Raw genomic sequence first — 24,560 nt, 5'->3', positions numbered from 1 at the left:
GGCCGCGGGGCAGGGGCTCCCTCCTGGAGGCGCGGAGCCGGCGGCTCCTGGAGCGGCTCTCCGCTCCCCGCCGCGCTTTCTCTCTCGGAGGCGAGGCCGGTCGCGCCCGCTGGTCCTCACCCGGCTTTTGTTTCCCTCCCGGGGTGACAGGTCACGGCTCCCGTCCGCGGCCCCCGACTCGCCCGAGGCCCGGCGCCCGTGACCGCGGCAGCCCGGAGCAGACGGCGGGACCGGCGGAGAGCCGGGAGGCGCGTGAACAGCAGCTGCCGCGGGCGGGAGAGAAACTTCGCTTTCCGGGGCCCGGGCGGCGGGAGAAGTGGAGCGGGGGTGAGCCGTGCACCGGGACGCCGCGGGCGCGATGGAGCCGCGCTCACCTGGCGGGCCAGCCGAGAGTGAGGATAACGGAGCGTCCCGTCGCCGCCGTCCTGGCTTTCGGTTTGCGCTCCCCGGGCGGTGGGTGTGGATGCGCGTTCACCGTCTTCACCTGCCGCCCAGGGACCAGTGACTGGGAACAGCATCCCCGCTCTCGGCCGCTCGTAGAGGGTGCGGGTGCGGCGGCGTTCTAACAGGTGATAATCTTAGTGCCAGCTGAAAGCCAGTGAAAAGTTGTTTCAGAGCTCAGTATTCAGTTCACTCTTGGACGTTATAACGCCTTCTCCCTTAATGATTTCTAAAAAGGTGTGCTGGCCGCAGTATAGTAGTCAAAACTAGTATTGATTGGGGAAAAAAAAGGGTGGGGGGCGGGTGTTGTCAGCGTGTAGATTGCCTTCTTTCCATTGACTTGTCGGGAGGAACATCTTTCTAAAAATCGGTTTCTGCAGTGGTGGCGAAAGCATGCATAGTAAGGTACAGGTTGTAAATGGAGAATGCAGAACTCTAGATATCCTTCACTGTGGTTCAGGGTAGCGTGTACAACGTTTGGCCGCCATTCAGTAAATTCTTCATGAAGCAGTTTGAGCTCGTGGTTTTGGATTTACTTTACAGGAGTGGAATAAGGCTTAGCGTTGAATGGGAGCTTTCTTTGCCTCTCTGAGGGCTCACAGGAGTGTTTTTTTTCATTGTCTTACCGTTTTGTTAGATTTTAGACAAGGGAAAAGTTAAGGCATATTTTGGTTCAGTATTTTGAGTAGTCTGTGGGAATTCTCCCGCACCACACCCCCCGCCCCGCATAAGAGTTTTTTTTTTTCCCCAAGGATAGAGTTGAAAAACTTCTTATTCTTGTGGGAAATTTTTATTTGTTATACGTTTCACTTATTTTCTGTTTCTCTCTCTCCCATCTGACCTCACTTAACAATCTACATTATGGCCCTGACCAATTTAGGGCATCTATAGAAAAAAAAGTTTTAAAATAATGTATAATTACTTTAAAATATATTATGAAGGTTATTAATAACATTCATTTGTGAGGAGCAGTTGATTTAGATTACTCAGTTATTTTCTTCTAATGTGTCTTTTTTATATCTATGCTGGGTATGACTTGTACTTAAGAGATGTAAGTTTAACTTCTTAAGGACCGTTATTTTAATTATGGTACTTTATTAGTGTTTCATTGAATAGTAATTTTAGTTACTTACGTAGCTAATTAGTAACACCTTTTAAAGGTGAACTCTTTAACCAATAGTCTAGTTGTGACTACTTGGGATTTAAAAAAAATCAAAGATGGACTTTATAAAATGTTTTATTTCTCTAAAACAACAGGCTTATATGCTGTGAGGTCTTTGTCTTTACAATATTTAACAAAACAAGTGGGTTTCTGAATCTTCAATTTTTTAGTGATGGGAATTTTGGGTGAATTTCTTTTTTAAAACATGATTTTAACCAGTTCAACATGAACATTTTAAAATATTGGATTAGGCAACTAGTGAAACCTTCAATTTTCCGTTTATCCTTGGATTGGAAAAGGATACATATTTTAGGTTGTTTTGTTTCCTAAAGGCTTCTTACCTTAGAACCAGTCTAGAGAAGGAAGAGCATCCTCTTTCTCTAGCTGTAGAAGAAGTTATTACTGTTGAAAGCTGAGTTGGCTTTTTGATGTTTAGTGAAGGTAGATTGTTTGAACAGTGACTCGTGCAGAGTGGGTTTTATTATGTATAAGTAGTTCTAAGGAATCTTATGAGACTGGGGTTATGGGTGATGTCCTTTAAAGTGTATAGGAATATATTAGTTTAGGACAATTATGGGTAATTGTCCTTTAAAGTGTATAGGAATATATTAGTTTAACTACTATGTGTAATTAGAAATTTTATAGTCATTATCCTATAATGATGCTTAAATATACCACATATCATAAATTAAAGCTATATTCCTTAGTTTTATTTAAGTAAAGCATATTTGGGGAACTTTAACTGTGGAAGTGCCCTTTAATTAAAAGACCATTTTCAAATTCAGTTTTTACATATTTTAATTACTGATTGTTGTCCACTTTAACTTGCGGTAGACCATATCATAAAATTATCAACCACATTACAGCTTCAAAATTAAGCATAAGTTGAATTCTTGCATCTACACAATAAATGTTGGGAGTGTTTTTAAGTCACTGACCCTCAGGTGTGGCTCCTTTTTAGTTTGGGAGTGGGCAAATATTTTTGAATGAATAAAGCTACAAAAGAACAGGGACACATATTAAACAAGCTAAATTTGAGGGTAGATCACATGATACTGTTAGACATTAATACTGCTTTATTTAACAGTAGTATGCATGCTGTATCTGTCATTAAGAATATTTTCTGTAGGCCTTTAATATAATTTTCAACAATTCCTAACAAAGAATCTATATTGTATATATTTTGGCACACTAAATTCTGTAATTATTTTATGCTGAACAATTAAATATTTTATACATTTTATAATTCTGAGACTGTGTGAACTTTCTAACCTAGCTGATTAGTAATTAGATTTTGTTTTTTCATTGCTTCACATTCTGAATTTTTTTACAGCACATTTTTAACTTCTGACATTATGTCCCCAAAAGTGTAAGGAAAATTACATCTACACTCACCAGAGATTAGGTGGACGTTGGTACGTAAATCACGTAACTATTGATTTAAAAACAGTAGCCATGGGACTTACCTTGGTGGTGCAGTGGTTAAGAATCTGCCTAAAAAAAAAAAAAAGAATCTGCCGGCCAATGCAGGGCACACGGGTTCGAGCCCTGGTCCGGGAATATCCCACATGCTGGGGAGCAACTAAGCCTGTGCGCCACAACTACTGAGCTGCACTCTACAGCCCATGAGCCACAACTACTGAAGCCCGCACACCTAGAGCCCATGCTTCGCAACAAGAGAAGCCACTGCAGTGAGAAGCCCGCACACCGCAGCTGGAGAGAGCCCACGCCCAGCAACGAAGACCCAACGCAGCCAAAAATAAATAAATTTATTTTTTTTAAAAAAATATATATGGTACATTTGAATTGTATGGTCTTGAAATTGTTCATTGTTTGGAAGGAAGAATAAAAGATGGAGAAAAATCAAAGGCTAGAAGAGGTTTTTTTTTTCCCTTTTGTAGTTGCAAACCCTTCCTGAAGCAGATGATGGTAAATTTCTGGAACCGTTTGTAGTGTTCAGCCTCAGTCTTGGCAATTTATGTATGATGTTAAATAAGGAGCCATTCCTAGTTCCCTGAAAATGATCATCTGATTATCAAAAACAGGGCTGGGAATTTCAAATTGATCTCATCAAAAATCAGATTTGTGTGTATGTTTCTCAGTGTTCTATCTCTGGAAATTAAAGATCCTCCTCTACTGTCTGCCGAAAATTACACACAGAATTAGAAGGTTAGAATGTCTCTATCACAGACTTAATGCTGTAGTAAGATACTTTTTGGAACAGAAAACATCCTAGCCTTTTTCAGAATATACAGTGTTCTGAATGAGGATGAAATGGTCTTTACCCATGTTAAACATTAGCCAATGGAATTATTTCCATGTTTCTAACTTTTTAAAAAAGCAAGACAGTAGAATAGAATATTGACAGATTTTGGATTTGGCCCCTAGCATAAAAAATTATTACATGGTGGATGGTAATATTTAATGTTTTGAAATTCTAGTTTGAGAAGGGGATTTGTTATGAGAAGAAGGGTATTTCATTGAAGCAAAACAGGGTAATTTACATGGAAAGAAATTTGTTTCTCTTTTGAATTAGTCTTAGGTTAAAACATAATACTTATTAAGAAAAATTGAAATGTCATCTTTCCTATCTTAAATTTACTTGCACTATGAACTTTATAAGGTCTTTTTTTAAAAAATGAATTTATTTGTTTATTTTTGTCTGAGCTGGGTCTTTGTTGCTGTGCGCGGGCTTTCTTTAGTTGCGGCGAGCTGGGGCTACTCTTCGTTGCGGCACGCCAAGGGCTTCTCATTGCTGTGGCTTCTCTTGTTGCAGAGCACAGGCTCTAGGCACCGTGGGCTTCAGTAGTTGTGGCTCGCAGGCTTTAAAGCGTAGGCTCAGTAGTTGTGGCGCACGGGCTTAGTTGCTCCGTGGCATGTGGGATCTTCCCGGACCAGGGCTCAAACCCATGTCCCTGGCATTGGCAGGCGGATTCTTAACCACTGTGCCACCAGGGAAGCCCTATAAGGTCTTTTAAAATATCTTTGTTGGTCCTAGGTGGACCTCTCAGAATCCATTTGTAGAGACACACACACATATATATATACACACACATAAATATATACACACAGGTAGATAAAGTATCTATGCTATATATATTTGCATTATATATGTAACTGTATGTTTGTTATATGTATATATATAAATCAATCCATCTATCTATACTGTGTGACTTCACAGGCTTATTTATATGTGAAACCTTTTTTTTTAAATGAAATCTTGCTACACCAAGAGGAATAAAGTACATGTACACAGAAAGACTGATAAAAATGTTCATAGCAGCTTTTTCACAATAGTAATGAACTAATGATTCATACAGTGACATAGATGAATCTCAGAAATATTATTCAGAGCAAGAGAAGCCAAACACAAGTATGTACTATAAGATGCCATTTATAAAAAATATGGGAACAGGCCAGATTTAGGTATGGTGATAGAAATCAGAACAATGGTTTCTGGGTAAGGGCTGTGGATGACTGGAAAGGGGCAAAAAGGAACTTTTTAGGGTAATGGAAATATTCTATAACTTGATTTGGGAATCAAGCTATGGAATTCAAGTGTACACCTTTGGGGTAAGTTTTCATTTTCATGTAATTTTTAACTTACAGAACAGTTGCAAGACCAGTACGAGGAACTTCCAGATTCACCAACTGTTGGTGTATACATTTGTTCACATTTACCCAGCTGAATACTTAAGATCCGTGCATTTTATGGTATGTAACTTTTACTTTCATAAGGAAAAAAAACTATAAAAATTTGTTGAAGATGAGGAGAATGACCCTGTTATCTGAAAAAAGTGAAATACCTCAATTTGAAATTAAGCAGTGCTTTAATAATGATGTAGGAGAAGAGAATTACTGACAGTCTTTTGTCTCTACATATATGTATCTATGCTGCTTCTCTTTGAAGTTTCATGGCAGCATATTTCTGTTAGAAGAGACAAGATCCTGAAAATAATTCAAGGCCAACTGCCAGCCAGGAAACTGTGCTTTATTTTGTTATCCTGTGTCAGTCACCTAGGGAATGAGACTGATACCTAGCGATAGCTTCCTGGGAATTGATAATTCCTGTTAAGAGAGTTGCACACCTTCAGTGTGCTAGGTTTTGCACAAACGTGCAGTCCTTACTGTCCTGGAACTCACCAGACAAAGAAGAGGCAAACAAAGCTGGTTGTCATTTGTGGGTGGTATTTATAGTAGGGGGAAGGATTGGTGCTTGTAAACCATATAAACTAATCTTGATCGTAGGTTAAGTGGTAAATGTAAGGTGGTGAATTTGATGCTCACTGTTAGTTTAAACTGTAATTTAAATAGGTTTAATTTAAAGCAAATCACTCTACAGCAGCCCTAAAACTATGTCAGTTGTTTAAACGTTCAGCTTTTTTTCTCGACTTACTATTTTATATAATCTTAAATATGTGTTCTTCACAATTTAGGATTGGGCATTATTTATGGATATTCATTTTTTGATCAGTTTTTTGCATCCACATAAGAAATTTGTTTATTTGGTTATTTACTAGAGTGGAATATGATTTGAAGTAACAGAATGACTAGCCAGCAGTTTCAGCAAATTAATCATTGATAACTGGGGATGAATATTTATGTTGCCTTTACTAACAAAAACCATACATTTATATGGTCTATATATTTTTCTTTAACAAATATAAGTTCTTTGAAGAGAAAAATGACAAATGTCCAACTCAACCAACATGGATAAAAGGAGGACTTTCTCCATTTAATGAACATATTCATGTTCCTCTGAAATGACAGGGCCTTATCTCCCTTTCATACACAGTAAATTTCATTGGTCTATTGAGCATGAATAAAACATTATTTGAAAAGTTTTTAGAATTTTGTTTTGAGTTGTCAAACCCTAACTGCAGATAGAACTTTAAAAATATCTGTAGGTAGCCTTTTTTTTAGACTTTTTTATTATAAAAGTTTTAAACATATCCAGAACTGGAGAGAATAATAATGAACCTCCATATACCCATTCTTCAGATTTATTAATTATCAGCATTTTGGTTAGTGTGCTTTTAAAAACTGATACATTCTCACAAATATTGTAAAATAGTAGTGGTATTAGTGTACCAGATTTTTTCTCTCAATTTTTTTCAAAAGTTTCGTTGTAAATAGAGAAATCTGAAAAGCAGTGTGTTTTAACTCAGAGACTTAACTTTGGACAATCAGTAATTATGAAACTATTTTTATTCTAAATTCCTTTCTGTCAATTCATAGCCTGGAAAAGAAAGATTAATTTTTTAGCCTTTTATTTATAATAAATTAGTCCAAATATTCTAATCTATAGAATAAGGTAGTACTGTTCATCTGGTAAGTTAGATTATCTTCAAAGTGTAGTGTCTGAGGAATGCTGTTGTCTAAATGTTTTGCTGTTACTTTCTCTTTCTCTAAAAACTCAGTCATTGCTGTGCTTTTTTAGGCTCCAAATGTATATCTTATGTCTAAACTCCAGGCCTTGCAAAACTGAGGCCCAAATTTTCACTTATGTCTTGAAACTAAATATGTTTAAATACCATCTCTGTAGCAACTGCACACCAACACCCCCTCTCTCCACCCCCAGTCAAAACGCTTCTCTTCCTGACTTTCCTCTTTAGCTGTTTGTGACACCATTATTCTTACTGGTCATTTTTTACTCTTCCTTTGCTTCTTAAGCTCAGTGAGCCACTAAATCACTTTGTTTTTAAATGTCTTTTTATCTTTTCGTCCTTTTTCATTTCCACTCCAGTTGTCCTAGTTTGGGTAACATGTTAGCAGGAAGTTATCCCTAATCTATAATGAACTTCATACATATCAAAATTAAGATATGTTCCTAAAGTAAAATAGGGCATTTTCTTCCCTTTCAGAGAAGGCTTCAGTCAGTCTTATAAGCAAACACATAATTTTTAAGGGCTAGGAAATCATTATATTTAAACCAAGGTGATAGAGACGATTTCCAAATCATTCAGCTCTAATAACCTCGTGAACGATGGCCAGCAGGGCCCACAGTTTATCAAGGGATATAGGCAGCAGACTTTCTTGGACCACAGAAATAGCCCAGAATGAGTTCCTTCCAGCAGAATATCTGCAGGTGCTTTGCAGTGGGGGAAATACTGAGTGTATATAACACACTTTCAGGACTTCTTGTGTTTTTATGGTAAAAATAAAGATCTGTGGGTTTACCCAAAAACCCTTCTATTCCTTGTGGCATATTTCCTGACCAAGATAGTTCTTATCAAAAAGCCATTGTGCCGAAAGTGACATGATACTCTTACCTCATTACTTTCCCTTCTTTTTACAGGCTCCTAGAATTGATGGTTGTCAGAAAGATAGGAACCTGAGGTTAGTTGGGAAGATATTAAATAGAAATGGGAAAATAAGTGATATCCATTCTACTTCCCACTAGCAGTCGTCCACCCTCCAGTGGTCTTGGGCCTGAGTCCTTTACAGATGGATTGTAGCTTATCAACTTGGCTTGCTTTTGGTCAGCTTATGGAGCTCTTTCTTCTTTCCGCTCTTCTGGGAAATGTTTGAATTTCTTCCTTGTAGAAATCAAGACCCAATTTAAGATTACTGACTTTGGGGATAAGAGAATAAAATTTGATATTGTTTTAGATAATCCAGAATACCTGATTATTTTCTTCTATGAGAAGTAGGAATAATATGGGGATTCTGAGATACTTATGCAGAAATTAATTTAATAGTTATTACGAGTGGAAAATGGAAGAGAAAATTACACCGTTTCTAGGAAGCCTAGTATAGTAGGCATAGACAGGGATGAGGTTCAGGAGTGTTGCTACATGATCTTGGGAAAGTTAAAGTTACTTAACCTTACTGAGCCTTATATTAATTGTAAAATGAATGGGTTGGATTAGATAGTGATCTAAGGTCTTTTTGCAGCTCTGAAATTCTAAAATGAGTGGTTTTTCAGGGGAAAAACTCCTGATTTATATACTGTTCCTGGTTAATGATTTTTTCAGTAATTGTTTCACCTACGTATTTTTCTGTTTCCATTAGAAGTTAGGAAAATAAATAATTAAAGGAGTCAGCATTCGCAAAATGAATTAGATTTTAGTGTTTTCATTTATCTACATCTCTCTACTGGATTTATTCTGGACTCACTTTCACCTTCTATTTGTGTCCACTTTCCTGCTTTTCTTGCTTTTTCTTTGCTATACAGTGTGACTTTCATCTCCCTCTTTTTGCTGCTGCTCCTTGCTACTGGTTTTTTCTAGCTGTCCATTGCCCATATTTCATTATGGACATGGAATTCGCCAAATAGACCCTTGAGTCTGAGCTACTGATAAATTAAATTTAGACATCCTAGTAGTTGTCAGGATTAGTGGGATCCTTCTACTCGATAATACAGAAACTAGAGAGATTAGTCCTAGGGTAGAGAGAGTGGGGGAAGCCTGAAGGGAGAAGGAAGGGGATGGAAGAGTTTCCAAGGATTATTTAGATATTTTGATTTAAAATATAAGTTAAAATCTTCCTTAAGTTTTGATGATGGTGGCTCTGCCTGTGATATCAAAGTTTGATCCTGAAGTCTTAGTGCACTGTGAGTTTCATCAGGGCAGCAGCTGTGCCTCTAATTCTGAATCCTTGGTGTTCAGCATAGTGCTGCAGAGTAGTGAAAGTTGAACTGAGTTGTTGTTAGGACTGCTTCTTTCTTCAGGGTGTTTTGTGGTTGGCTGGAGATTAAGATTCTGGTTAGACCCTTAAGTAAGACTGTCACCACCACTTTGTGATATGGGACAAGATATGTAGCTTCTCTCTAAGTTCAGTTTCCTCATCTATAATAATAGGAGGTGCAGGCAGTATTAATACCTACCGAAGGGTTGTGAGGAATAAATGAGACAATACATATAAAGTACTTAGCCCAGAACCTGGCATATGTCTTCAATAAATATTAAATGCTATTATAGTTTCATTAATAAGCACTTTTGTGTTCCAGATAATAAGTTGTGTTAGGTTCTAAGTAGTGTTGTTACAGAATAAATAAGACAAGATCCTGTCCTTAGAAAAGATAGAACATGTGCACAAAAGATAAATAACAACCTAGGTCTTGTGGTAAGTGACAAAGGAGTGGTTTACTTAAGGTCTCAAGAGGCAGGAATAATTGCTAAGCAGGTGAGAACTTCAGGAAGGTGACAGAACTCCACCTAAGCCTTGTAGGACTAGTTAGCAAGTTAGGAGGACAGGCTCCTTGGAACCAGTTTGCCTGTGTTGGAATCCTGACTCTGCTACTGTGTAATCTTTAGCAAGTTACTTGACCTTCTTCCTAGGATTGTTGAGAGAATTAAATGAGTTTATACATGTCAAGTGCTTAGAATGGTGCCTCAAACATGGTTAGAGCATGATAAATTGTTATTATAAATTGGAAGAAGGGAGAAAGCATTTGACAGAACACTGAGTGACAGTGAAGGGGAGATTTCATAGGTTTGTCTGAAATGATGAAGCCAAATGGACTGGAGGGAATAACCTGTTGGAAAATAGTGAGTGATTATGTTAGGGCAGAATTATGAATGATTAAGCCAGGGAGTATGGCATCTTTTCCATATGTACTGGGGGAACTTGGGAAGATTTCTTGGGTTATTTGTAAAGCATTGTTGTGTGTTACAAATAACATTTCTAAGTCTGTATCTCTAGCACTTCTCACTATCTTTCCTGATGTCATATAACTGAAACTACTATCATACTAATTTTGACAATGAAGCTCATGATCCTCTATTCTGAACCATTATGCCTCTTTAATTTGTCCATTTGTTTTTGTAAACATGTATTTTGGGCTTTCTCTTTTTCTCTCCATATTCTAGTTGTTTACATAATTCTTATTCCTTTTCTCCAGAGTTAAGTGGGTTTCTGCTATTTACCTCTCTGTCCTCAAAAATCCCAGTCTAGATCCTAAATCACCGAAGTCATAAAGTAGAAAGGGCCAGGGAGAGGGAAAAAGGGGGAGGAAGGTAGGGAGGTATGCTCTAGTCAGCAGTCTTATTGTACAGATGAGGACGTTGAGGTCCAGAGGAAGTAACGTCAGGATCCACAGCTAATTAATTAGTGGCCTGTACCTTTCAGAGCTAAACTAGGGCTGCTTTTTTACTGTCGTCCTAGTATGACTCTTAACCATCTGGGTGGGAATTACAGTAGTATTACCAATAATCTTTCTACTAACGGCTGTCAAACACCAAGGTAAGAAATAATTTTACTGCCAGGAATAATGTGGTAATAATTCACTCTATTCTTAATGAGAAGCCCATGATCACACTTCTTGGACAGGCATTACTATTCTTAAAGTAATATTTAAAACCAAGGCTCCAGGGCTTCCCTGGTGGTGCAGTAGTTAAGAATCTGCCTGCCAATGCAGGGGACACGGGTTCGATCCCTGGTTTGGGAAGATCCCACATGCCACGGAGCAGCTAAGCCTGTGCGCCACAACTAATGAGCCTGCGCTCTGGAGCCTGTGAGCCACAATTACTGAAGCCTGTGCACCTACAGCCCGTGTTCTGCAACAAGAGAAGCCACCGCAATGAGAAGCCTGCGCACTGCAAGGAAGAGTAGCCCCTGCTCGCCGCAACTAAAGGAAACCCGCGCGCAGCAACAAAGACCCAAGGCAGCCAAAAATAAATAAAATAAATTAATTAAAAAAAATAAAATTAAAAAATAAAACCAAGGCTCCAGAATCTTCTTTAGGAACAAAAGGGTTCCTTTCTTTTATTTTTAGAGTTGGAAATTATAAATATAATAGTGTTGTAAACATAAATATCATTCTCAAAAAAAAGTGGACTTCTGTTTCTGTCATGGTGGAACACAGGTTCTTTTACAGAGTGATTGATAGTCCAGTAAGATTAGCATGAAAAGTTGGGAACTATTGTACTTTCACCTCACAGTCCCCAGCCGTGTACTTCTACTAGTACAGTAGTCTCTAAGTTTACATCTTCTTTCGTCTCTTACATTTTACCATATGCCACACATAATGGTGAGAAACTTATTTAAGCATTGTTTTCTTCTATATTGTTTTCCTACCTAAATGCAATGTGATCGAATGTCTTTTATAAAGCCCTAAGCCTAGTGTCTGGATACTCTAGTTGCTCAATAAATACTCCCTTCCCTTTTTACAGAGCACGTAATTTTTTCTCATTAATGTCAGTTCCTCATCTCCAAATCACTGTCACACTACTTTTCTTCCCTTGAAATGTCTTGTTTTAAATTTGACAAGATGCTGTCCTTGCATTTTGAAAATTTGTGTGACGTACAAATACGTTTTAGTCACTTTAAGCATAATTTTGTCATAAAATTATTTCACAGCTAGTTATCTTTTCAGGTTCTGTATTCTTTCCCATGATTAAAGAAAGAAAAAGTGGCATGGGTTACATAAAAATACCCTAGACCTCTCTGCTCATCCTGCCATATTCCTTAAAAAAAAAAAAGAAAGAAAGACTTCTAACTGGATTCATTTTTACTGAAATACTAATTTTTCTTTATCATTTTCAAACACCGTGAAGTTGAATTGTATAATACACAAATATATATACAAAAGAATTTTTTCCATGTCCTCAGTGCTTTGTATCAGATCACTTAGTTGTATTTCCCATGGTTTGGTTTCTTTTTCCTGTCTTCATTTTTCTGAAGGGAGAAGGGATTTTTTTTCTCTCTTATGATCTGTGACTTGTTTTGCATTTAGATGATTACTCTTTATAACAAATTTTAACTTCTATTTGTGCTATTAGGGGGGAAGAGAAATGCTTCAAAATTAAATTTTAGATTTCTTTTTTGAGGGCTGTGTGTGTGTGTGTGTGTGTGTGTGTGTTTCTCTCAGCCCCTTCAGATAATATATAGGAATTTGTTTCTGTTTTTAAATCTTTTTTATGTTGAACTGTTTTATTGTTGTTTGAAAGAAGTCTGTTAAGCTATATTTTATGAGTGGTTACTAGCCTTTCCTTGTAAATTTATATAGTAATAGTACTATAAATTCTACGCTATATAACTATATGTTATATATACTATATATAATACTGCATTATATATGTTATATATATAGCATAAATATAGTATATATTAATACTATGCTGTATATAGTATATAATAATACTATATAAATTATATAGTAATTTATATAGTAATACATTTTGCTGTTAACTTCATCCTTAGAATATTAATTTTTTTGTAATTTGACTTATTTGGGTATGTCTTGCAATTCTCATATGTTGAGAGAGAAAGGAACAATTGGTTTTTGTAACTCTTATATAAATTATTTGGCTGTCTTCTTCCATTTATTATCATTTTCTTTTTTTAAATTTATGGCTTCTAAAAGTGAAGAGCTTTAATATTATGCATTCTTGTAGACCGTAGTCTTTGTTACAAAATGTGTTCATTTGTCTTTTCCATGTTTAATATGACTATGCTTAGGTTTTCTGTTTAATTCATGGTATATTTTTGTTTAGTTTTCGGCTGGATTTGTCAGTTTGGGTTGTAGTTTCTTTTCATCTTCGTGTTGTTTTTGTTCATTTTCTTAATATCTCATTTTATCTCCACTTAAACTTTTTGGTATTACCATATACTGAATATTTTAATATGTGTGTGTGTCTGTAGTTTCTAAACAAGTGTGACCGAGTTTCCCTCTTTTCTTAAGATTCCTAGGCTATTTAAATATTTTTATACCTGTTGTCTATTTTGCATCTAAAATGCTGATAACAGTAAGTAAGATTTCAGTACACTTTATGTGAGTTAATTTTTTATGACAATCTAGCTTTGCCAGACCAATTTTGTTAGTAAATTAAAAACATTTAAAAATTACTAATCCTCCTAATCTAGTGTCCCTCATTTAGTAATTTGTTTTGATCCTTGTGTCATTTTATGAGTCTTTTATTTGGAAGACTTGCCAGTGACTTCTAAAAGTGAATCATGAATTATGTGAAACAGTTAACTTTGAAAGGGGAAAATAAATATACATTTTAGGACCTACATTTTATATAAATTGTTTTTTTTTTTTTTTTTTTTTCCTGCGGTATGTGGGCCTCTCACTGTTGCGGCCTCTCCCGTTGCGGAGCACAGGCTCCGGACGCGCAGGCTCAGCGGCCATGGCTCACGGGCCCAGCCGCTCCACCGCATGTGGGATCCTCGCGGACCGGGGCACGAACCCATGTCCCCTGCATTGGTAGGCGGACTCTCAACCACTGCGCCACCAGGGAAGCCCCATTTTATATAAATTGGATTAACAGATTATTCAGTGATGTAAAGATATCTTTTAAATTGTTTCTTTATACTCTCTATTCATTGAAAAGATTTGATAGATTGTAATTAAAACTAAAAAGGCAAGAAACATTAAAAACAAAGTCAGAAATTAAGCATAAATCACTTGAGAAATAATGAGCAGGATGAGGGAGTGGAAAGAAATCTTTACAGTAATAATCTGAGGCAAAATATTTTCTGTATTTGAACATTAAATTTAGCTCTGAGCTTCCTGGCAAGCAGGAGAAAAAAGGAAACAGGATGGGTTTCACAGTTATTGTCTGATAAAGAAAGCTTATCAGTTTTTCATGGGAGAGAAACTTTTTCTGAGTTCTAAGTTATAAAAGGAGGTTATGTGAATTCTTAATAAGGAATATAATTTATATTTCCATTTTATAGCTTAATTCCTGCTATTGCTGTGTTAGCTGTGATATACCATTTATATGCACTGTAGTTATATTTGGTCATATTAAGTTCACATCCACTGTTGTCAGGAGTGGAAATACCATGGCTAGGGTGTGTTTATGTATTGCCTCTAGAATTGTAACCATTGACGAACAGGAAACTGAAAGCTAAAAGTTCAGGAAATGTATTGTATTTAGACTTTGTGGAAAAAATATATATGATACTTAACTACTGAAATCCATGGCTGTTTGAAGACTGAAAAATTTATGTGTGCATTTGGTTAGGGAATAATATTATGGATTCTTATAACAATGCTGTCAGATGCTTAAATATGATAATAAATACAGTATGCACATTGTGTGCCAGGAAAATTGTGCAATGCTAGAAAAAATGCAATGGATTATAATATGTGTTCAGCTATACTCTCAAGAAATAAAACGGCTGGCACAGCAGTTGAATTCTTCAAGGGTATCTTATTTTCAGAGAATTACAGAGCTTTGGTTTTAGTTTTAGTTCCAGGGAAGGAGAGGTCCCTGTTTTACAAGACAGTCCATTTCACTCTTAGGAAATTCTAATGGTTAAGTTTTATTTTCTCATATTGCATTGAAGTTTGTTCCCCTGTAATTTATTAATATACTCTATAGTTTTCTTAGTGTTGAAAGGAAAATGGTTAACTGATAAAAATTATTATTTTTTTTAATAAAGGCGATTTAAAATATTTATTTATTTATTTATTTATTTTGGCTGCTCCGGGTCTTAGTCGTAGCACGTGGGATCTAGTTCTCCGACCAGGGATCGAACCCGGGCCCCCCTGCATTGCGAGCATGGAGTCCTACCCACTGGACCACCAGGGAAGTCCCGATAAAAATTATTTTAAAAGTTAAATATATTTCAAATGCTTGGGTTTGGGGTTTTGTTTGTTTGTTTTAGGATTGTGGCATTTTAGGTGCCTCATGAAATACTACCTGTAGGAGCTTTATTTTTGAAGTTGTTTAAAAGATTTCTGTCAGAGGATAAGTGATTAACATATATGCTACGTAACCTGTATTTTCTTACTGTTTCTGTACTTAGCTATTTTAACAGGATGTGATTTATACGGTTTCAACATTCTTTGAGACAGCATCAAATTTTAATAGCCTTTTAGAAATGGGAATTTTCTAATATTGTATTTTTGTTGCTGTTCTGTTTCAACAAAAGCGATCAGTTATGACTGTTTTCACTGCCAGTTTTGTGATTTGAAGTTATAGTCACACAAAATATTCAGGGACCACATTAAATGAGAATTCTATTTATTACAAAGTTCTTTTAGGAAATTTAGCTGTATTATATGTCAGCACTTAATAATCATTTGAATAGCCTCATTAAAATTAGCCTCTTTTCAGGATTGATTTGGATTTGGATCTGTTAGGGTCATGTGTTCACCTCTGAACTGTTGGGGTGGCCAAGGGGATAAGAAGCTCTGACTGGCAAAGACTGGGGATTGGGCCCACCCCAGGAGGTGAGGAGCAGTGATTCCCCAGTGGAAAGTCCCAGAATGCTGTTTGCAGCAGAGGGTGGAATGGGCTCTGGGCTGACAAAACAAGGAGTCTCGACAAGGCCAGACCATAAACGGCCTGGTATAATGGGTTAGGGGCTTCAGGCAGTAGCTGATCGGTTGTTGCAACAGAGGGTTCTTTTCAAGAACAACTTTTACTTCCTTCTTATTGTATAGTGCATGGTTATTGTAGAAGAATTTAGTAAATAAATATAAATCAATGAAGAAAATAAAAATTTCCTATAATGTTTTTTCTTTTGAATTTTCTTAGCTAATTTCCCTTAAATTTTATTTAACATCTAAATTACTTTCTAAATTTTGTTTATTTGAAATGGTGCTTGTTCAATTGTTCTTTCACAAATTGTGTTTCTGTTAACTTTTTAAATTAATTATGAAGGAAATAGGAGTTAATAACATTTAAAGCCTTTGTTTTTATTTGATGTAATTATTCTATTAATTTCTTTCTATTTTATGGGAAACCGTAGGCATAATAGGCATAATGAGAACACAGACCTGGAAGTCAGAGTGGTTCTTACAGGAGAAACAGGAAAAATGGAGCAAAGACTAGGTCTGTCTTGTTCACGGTTATGGCAGTATCATCAGGCACAATGCCTGGCATATAGTAAGTGTTCCATAAATAGTTGCTGAATGAATGGATGAGTTTCTCATTAAGCACTTTGAGTAGCTCATATTTCCTGCACTGTGGATAATCAAGATCAATTATATTCATCCAAAGTTAAGAGTCTTTGCTGTGCTCTGCTCTTTTATAAAAATGAAAATTGAATAAATCGATTGTTTTAAAAGATACATATGTGTGTATGTACATGCACACACACACAGTACAAAAAGTAAAAATCCCTTGTTTCTTCCCCTGAATCCCATTCTCCAGAATTTGCTACTATTAATGGTTGGTATATTTTTTCTAGATATTTTCTTGCATTTACAAATGTATATGCATTTTTTCATACAAATAGAATAGTAATTTACACTGTCGTATAACTTGCTTTTTCCCCTCTTCATGCCATTCTTAAACATCTTTCCCTATCAATTCATATATTAACTGCTTTATTTTTTTATTTTTAAAATTTTTATTTATTATTTTTGGCTGCATTGGGTCTTTGTTGCTGCGTGCGTGCTTTCTCTAGTTGCGGTGAGTGGGGGTTACTCTTTGTTGCGGTGCGTGGGCTTCTCATTGCAGTGGCTTCTCTTGTTACGGAGCATGAGCTCTAGGTGCGCAGGCTTCAGTAGTTGTGGCTCACAGGCTCCAGAGCGCAGGCTCAGTAGTTGTGGCACATGGGCTTAGTTGCTCCGCGGCACGTGGGATCTTCCCGGACCAGGGCTGAAACCCGTGTCCCCTGCATTGGTAGGTGTATTCTTAACCACTGTGCCACCAGGGAAGTCCTGCTTCTTTATTTTTAATTGCTGCATAATATTCCATTGTGGAGATATATAATAATAGTCAATTAAGGAAATTTCAGTTGTTCCCCCCCTTTTTTTTTAACCATTACAACAGTGTTTAATATTCCTTCCACATATAATTTGTTTTCTTCTGTGAGAATATCTATAGGTAATTTCCCGGAAGTGCTATTGCTGGGCTAAAGGATATTTGCACTTACACTTTTTATAGATGTTGGAAAATTCACCCTTAAAGATAGTATACTACTTTGCACTCTCATTTAAGGATATGAGGTGTTATTTTTTGATAACTACATACTTCCATTTTGTGGATTAGAAGGGTTCAGCTTTTGAAGATGAATCCTCATGGTAATTTGAGTTGTCAGAAGATGATGGATTAAGTCATATATTCCCACTGCCTGACATAAGTAGTTGAAGTCAAGTGAAAGATGGTGGACTGTACTCTACAGACCTGTAGTGTGCATTGCACTGATCCAGATGTGGAAGAGCAAGTCGTTGGTTTTCTAGGGTTTTGTCTCCTTAGTATGTTTAAGCTAAACGTTCATGAGTGACAGTCTGGAGGGGTGGAAGGACCTGAGTGCTGATTTGAGAAGTTTAGTTTTATTATGCTGGGGAACTCTTTTAAGTCCTTGAACTGGAGTGTGTACCGTGTGAGAGAGGTTTACTGGCAGTATGTACAGAATGAATAGAAGGGAGTAGGCTGGAGGTAGGCAGGTCAGCTGGAGGGCTGTGGTGACTCAGGAAGGAAAGGAAGAAACCCAGACTGTGGTGATAGCTATGGAATTGGAAAGTAAGATAGTAGGAAACACAATGAACAGTTGGCAGGTCCTGTTGATTAAATGGAGAAAAATTAAAGTTGTAGGAGAACAGCCAGACAATACAGATGATAAAGTAAATGGAGAAGGAGCCAATTTTGAAAAAGTGGATTTTCTTTAAAAAATAGGGATATAAAAGGGTCCTGAAGTATTGAGTATCTATACCCAGGCAATTTGGGAGAGATTAAAAACAGGAGAAGGGAAGAGGGAGAAATTATAACTAGATCTGGAGGTTATCTTAATAGAGACCATATTTGAAATTAAGAGTGGATGAGTTCTGGTATGAAGTGGTTGACAGGGGAAAAGCTGTTGATTGAAAACTGCATTTTGAAAAGAGATACTTGCAATTATAGGAGATGGGATGAAAGAATAATCAAGGAAAGAAGAAGTAGGTAATCTGAGGAGTAGGAAAAGAATCAGGAGCAATGTTACTGGGATCTCACCTTCATTCTTTTTCTCTACATATGATACTGTATTTACTGGATGTTTTCGAGGTAGCCACCATGTTCTTTCTTTTGTGTAATACCTCAGAAAATTTTGGTGTGAATATTTTAAAGATGGAGTTAGTTTTATTCCTGAAGTTGACTATTATACTTGAAAAAAGCTCTTGGAAAAGTAGTTTTGGTGTCATGTACTATGTTCCTTCTGGTTTCATAAAATCTTTTCATCTTGTTTTAATATCTGTGGGCCTAAAGCAAGAAAAAGTACAGCTTATAGTTGAATAGATAAAAGTCCAGATACCTCGTGCATTTTAACTGCTCATTTTAAAAATGTTTCCTGGCGGGCTTCCCTGGTGACGCAGTGGTTGAGAGTCCGCCTGCCGATGTAGGGGACACGGGTTCGTGCCCTGGTCCGGGAAGGTCCCACATGCTCTGGAGTGGCTGGGCCCGTGAGCCATGGCCGCTGAGCCTGCGCGTCCAGAGCCTGTGCTCCGCAGTGGGAGAGGCCACAACAGTGAGAGGCCCGCGTACCACAAAAAAAAAAAAAAAAAAAAAAAAATGTTTCCTGGCGATTGAAACTTGGCTTAATAACAAATGATAAGAATGCATATCTTTTTAGAAGAACATAGCATGAATTTAGAGTACACTATCTTGGTGCTTGTCTGGTTGGAGCCTAGTCACTGGAAATAATCTAGAATCAAAGCCAGGAACCTGCAACTTCACTTGAGTCAGTGTGTGAAATGGTTCGAGTGCAGTCTCAGGAGTCATTCTGTCTTGTTCCACTGTGCAGTAGCAATATTATGCACCTGAATTTCACCATCTGGAAATGCTAATAACAGTTCCTATATCAGGGTAATTGAGAGGGTCCATCCTGGAACTTATATTCTAGTAAAGAGAGATGGGAAACTTACAGATAAATACATGTGCCAGGTGGTAAGCAGAGGGAAAAAAATGGTAGGATTGATTGCCATTGTTTCTTGCTCTTTTATATTGGGTAATAGGGAGGGCCTTTCTGATAAGAAAGTGTTTGAACAGAGACCTGACGGAAGTGAGGGAGCAAACTGTGCAGCTGTTTGGGGCAAGAGTTCCAGGCAGAGGGGACAGCAAGTGCAGAAGCCCTGAGTAGGGGTATATTGAAGGGTGCAGCAAGAAGGCCAGTGTCACAAAAGCAGAGTGAGTGAGAGGAGTAGCAATAGGAAATAATTTCAGAGATAGCCACTGACCGGCATGTAGGGTTTTAAGCATAAGAAGGACTGGATTTTATTCCGTGTGAGATGGGAAGCTCTTGGAGGATTGCCAGAGAAAAATTTTTTTGAAGTCAGTTTGATTGTCACTTCTTTTCTTTAAAATGCTTCAGTTCTCTACTTCCTTTGGAATAAAGTTCAAATGCCTTATTCTGGCACACAGGGTCCTTCACAGTCAGGCCTCTGCCTATTTATTTAGCATCATCGGCCTCCTTCCCACATGTACACTTCACTTCAGCTAAATTGGATTACGTGCAGTTCCCTGCATGGGTCACGATGATTTGTGTCTTTGTGTTTTTCTGCATGCTGTTTGCCCTGGGAGAAACTGTCCTCCTCAGCTCCCATGGTCATTGGCTCTGTTTTAGAGGGTCCTCTTTGTGTTCCCAGAGCACCCTGTACCTTGTTCTGTCACCATTCCCTCCCCTAGCCACTTTGTACTCAAGCTGCGTAGTCTTGGAATGTGCTGTGTTCTTTTACCAGCCTTGATTTTACTCTTGCCACACCCTTCAAGAACGAGCTCAAACACTGCCGTCTTTTCTCTACTTTATAAACCTTTATAAACTGCTGTCTTTTCCCTACCCTCATAAATACGTCATAGCTCGGTTATACTTAATCATAGTTACTTTGAATAAAAATGTTTCTTTCCCTTACCTCACACAAAATCCTTGGCCTTACTCATTTTCAGTTTCCATTGTAGCCCCCAGTATAGGGTCTTGTACAGATTTCACATTCAGTAGATGCTCCAGGTATGCAGGATTCATATGATAATTAGAAAACTTGGGTTTCAAGCAGCTAAGGACCAAAAGCAGCAAAAATGAACAGTTAAAGTGAGATGCCTGTTAAATTAACAAAACAAATTTATTATAACATAATGTTGATGATGGCATGATTACTCTGGTTCTCTCATATATTCACTACTAGTGCCAAAAACTAGTGCACCCCTTTTGAAATGTAGTTTGGCAGAATGTATTCAGGCATATAAATGTCCATGGTTTTTGAGGTGGTGATATCACTTCTGGAAGTCATCTTCAGAAAATAGCACAAACTAGAGTAACAATTATTAGCTACCTCTACCACTAATGTTGATAGTTTACTATGTGACAGGCACCATGCAGAGCCCTTTACATGCGTTACTTAATTTAATTCTCAGAATTCCAAGAGGTGTGAATACTGTTAACCTCATGTCATATATGGGGAAATTGAGGCACAAAGAAATTAACTGACTTGCCCGAGATCATACAGCTGCTATGTTGTCAAGTCAAGATTCCTACTAACAGAATTCATACCCTTAATTATATGATATGGTAAAAGCCTAGGCACAAAACTGTTCACAGCAGTGTTATGTAGAATAGATAAGTTGGAAGCAATGTATATCATTAATTATGGTCCATCCATTCAATAGAATAATAGATATGGATACTAGAATATATTTATTGAAATAAATCTATCTATCCATAAATAAATATGGATAATAGAATAGATTTATTGAAATAAAATTCACATAGCATAATATCACCCCTTTTAAAGTGTACAAGTCAGTGGTTTCCAGTATATTCACAGAATTATACAACTATTACCATTATTGTACTTCAGAACACTTTATCACCCCCAAAGAAATCTCATACCCATTATCAGTCACTCCCTATTTCCCCGTTACCCTAGAAGATTACCAGTCTATTTTCTGTCTCTATAGATTTGCCTATTCTGGACATTTCATATAAATGGAATTGTACAAAATATGGCATTTTGTGTCTGGCTTTCATTTAGCTTTCATTCAATATTTCTTGGTTCATCCATGTTGTAGCATGTTATCAGTACTTCATTGCTTTTCATTGCTGAATAATATTCCACTGTATGGATATACCACATTTTGTTTATCCATCATTAACTAATGAACATTTGGGTTGTTTCTACTCCTTAGCTATTATGAATAATGCTGTTACAAACATTCATGTACAAGTTTTTGTGTGGACATGTTTCCATTTTTCTTGGAATTGTTGATCAAATGATAACTTTAACTTTTAGAGGAACTGCCAGACTGTTTTCCAAAGCAGCTGCATCATTTTACCTTTCCACTAGCAATGCATGAAGGTTTCACCTTCTCCACGTCTTTGTCAATACTTGTTATTATCTCTTTGCTAATAGGCATCCTAGTGGATATGGAGTAGTACTGCATTGTGATTTTGATTTGTATTTCCCTGATGACTAATGATGTTGAGCATCTTTTCATGTGCTTATTGGCCATTTGTAAATCTTATTTGGAGAAATGTCTGTTTGAATCCTTTGCCCCTTTTTTAACTGAGTTATTTTCTGTTATTGAGTTAAAAGAGTTCTTAGTATATTCTAGATACAGTCTCATTATCAGATACATAGTTTGCAAAATTTTTCTCCCATCCTATTGTGTTGTATTTTCATTTTCTTGATGGTGTCCTTTGTAGCACAAAAGTTTTTAATTTTCATGAAGTCTAATTTATCAAATTTTTTTTTATTGCTTTCAGTTTCACATAAGAAGACATTGCCTAATCCAAGGTCAGTGAAGATTTACCCCTGTGTTTTCTTCTAAGAGTTTGATAGTTTTCGCTCTTACATTGAGGTCTTTGGTCCATTTTGAGTTCCTTTTTGTATATTGTGTGAGGTAGGGTGTCCAACTTTGTAATCCTTTGCATATGGAGATCCAGCACCATTTGTTGAAAAGTCTGTTCTTTCTCCCATTGAATTGTCTTGGCACCTTTTTCAAATATCAATTGTCCATAAGTGTAAGAGTTTATTTATCAGCTCTCAATTCTATTCCATTGATCTATGTGTCTGTCCTCATCCTAGTACCACACTGCCTTGATTACTGTCACTTTGTAGTAAGTTTTAGAACCATGACGTGAGTCCTCCCAACTTTGTTCTTTTCAAGGTTGTTTTGGCTATTTTATTCTGTTTGCTGTGAACCTATAACTGCTCTTAAAAATAAAGTCTGTTTTTAAAAAAGGCCTCCTGAATTGTAATGTTGGGATTATGGTGAATTCTTTTCTCCTTTCTTTATTTCTCAAACTTTCTGTAATATATAACTATATTATATTTATAATTTTAAAAGTTTAAGTTTTGGCCAATAGAATACTTTTGTTTTAACTCAAGAGACAACTCTTAGCTCTGTAGCTAAAAACCAGAGTTACCTAACTTTCCAGGAAGAATGTATGAAAGTGAAGAGCTGGGGCATAACGTTATGGTTAGAATGAGCCAGTCTCAGATTTAACACTCAGCTCCACGAATGCTCCTTTCTGTCGCCAGTTTCCTTCAGTTTCTTTTTCGCCTTCTCACTCTCCATTAAAAGCCCTCCCTCACACGCTAACTAAGACTCCTCAGAACATTTAGGTGAAATTTTTGGAATCTGGCTAGTCTGTATAATTGCCATTGAGAAATGGAAAGAATTGTGATTGAGTAGCATGGGGGCAAGGAGCCAGATAATGCAGTCTGAGCCACAGAAGTCACTTTGATGGAAGGCGAATTGGGGGGGGGGAGTCATCCAAGTAGAGCTCTTTATGGCCTTCTCTGCCCTTGTTGTGTTCTGTCAATTTCTTTGCATCTGTATATGTTGTTTTCTTATGAAATCATATGCTGAGGGCAGAGATCTGCAGGTAGTGCTAGGCTAGTTAAAAGTTTAAATAGACACACAGAGAAACAAGTCCTGTAACTTGGTGACAGCCTGCTCTTCCTATGTTGTTTGTAAGTACCGCTACAGAGTTTGCATGTTCTAAAGTTTGGGGGCTTTCTTTCCAGTTGAAGCAGTATTAAAATCTCAGTTTATTATTATTTTTTTGCATATAATAGGTGTCCATTTGAGGTTTGTTCCAAAACAAAAGCAAGTTTTATAGACCTGCTAAAGACTGTTAATACCAGTGTCAACCACAAGCCAACTTTTTTGTAGCATTGTGACTTTGAAGTATTAAGATGATTAACAATGTATTTTTTTAGTTGAATTAATCAAAGGAAGGGGAAAACAGTTTTTAACTCATATTTTTTAAAATTGTGGTATATTTATTAATGGCATTTAGAAATGTAAAATCATAATGTTTTTATTCTTATAAGGCTTAAACTTATCATTTTCTTACATAGATTAAAGAAAAAATGAGATACCACAATTATCCAAATTTCCAGAAATATGCACAAAATCATAGTTTTGATTGCTGTCTTAAGATCAAGTACCTGCCATTTTAGGAGAGAGATGTTTACTGTCAGTTACAGGCTTTGACTTTTGTATTGTTGTGGAAAAACTATATCCTTCAAATTTCAGACTGTCAAAATTAGTTCTAAATAATGTTTATTTTATAAGATATTTTCTTGCCGCTTGAAATTCCATTCATAGTACTTGTGTCTTTTTACTGTGTCTCCCTTTTTCTGGCTTAAAAATATACTTGTGGGCTTGTGCTTCTGGCCAAGGTGGAATAACAGAGATTGGATTTACTCTCTTGGCTGTAATCACATAACTAACAAACAAACAAACAAAAACCCCAGAAATACTATATGAAGTTTCAAATACTGACCAACTGGCAGCACAGGACAATGATTCCCAAGAAAGCAGAAACAAACAGATGAACCCTACAATTATCCTAGCTTACTGCCTGGAGAGAGTTTCTAGGCTGCAGCATAAGGAGGGGAATCCCAGATGGAGCCCATCAGTCTCCCTAGTTGAGGAGACAGAGCTGGAGGCCAAGGAGACTGTAGTTTGGAGAAGAGAGAGCTGCACAAGGAGGAAACTCCAAAGGTCTGCAGAGAGTCTCCCTTAAGTCTTCATATGAGTAACGATTAGTACTTATGTTGTATGGAAGCTACCTGAAGCCAGGAACCACCCAAAAGGAGTAGAGGGGATAATCCCTGATTCTTTTTCAGGGT

The 24,560-nt window shown here is 37.0% G+C and overlaps 1 protein-coding gene across 14 annotated transcripts in view; it reads left to right on the top strand.

Annotated features, from left to right (window-relative positions):
* The window catches only part of FKBP5 (FKBP prolyl isomerase 5), a 98,443-nt gene that overhangs the window by 358 nt on the left and 73,525 nt on the right, over positions 1-24,560 (top strand). For 2 of the 14 annotated variants that reach the window (XM_060162667.1, XM_060162668.1), the window contains exons 2-4: positions 151-569; positions 5,213-5,317; positions 22,181-22,211. The exons of 2 other annotated variants lie outside the window; for them this stretch is intronic. The gene's annotated coding sequence lies outside the window, so the exon portion shown is untranslated. Of the gene's footprint in view, positions 1-150; positions 570-5,212; positions 5,318-16,252; positions 16,390-22,180; positions 22,212-24,560 lie in introns of all 14 variants that reach the window. 10 more of the 14 variants (XM_060162663.1, XM_060162665.1, XM_060162671.1 and 7 more) reach the window with 8 other exon arrangements.

Source organism: Lagenorhynchus albirostris, chromosome 10 (genome assembly GCF_949774975.1).
Source record: "Lagenorhynchus albirostris chromosome 10, mLagAlb1.1, whole genome shotgun sequence".
NCBI classification, from domain to species: domain Eukaryota; kingdom Metazoa; phylum Chordata; class Mammalia; order Artiodactyla; family Delphinidae; genus Lagenorhynchus; species Lagenorhynchus albirostris.
The sequence above is the reverse complement of the archived record's forward strand: the minus strand, read 5'-3'. Positions and strand labels throughout refer to the sequence as shown.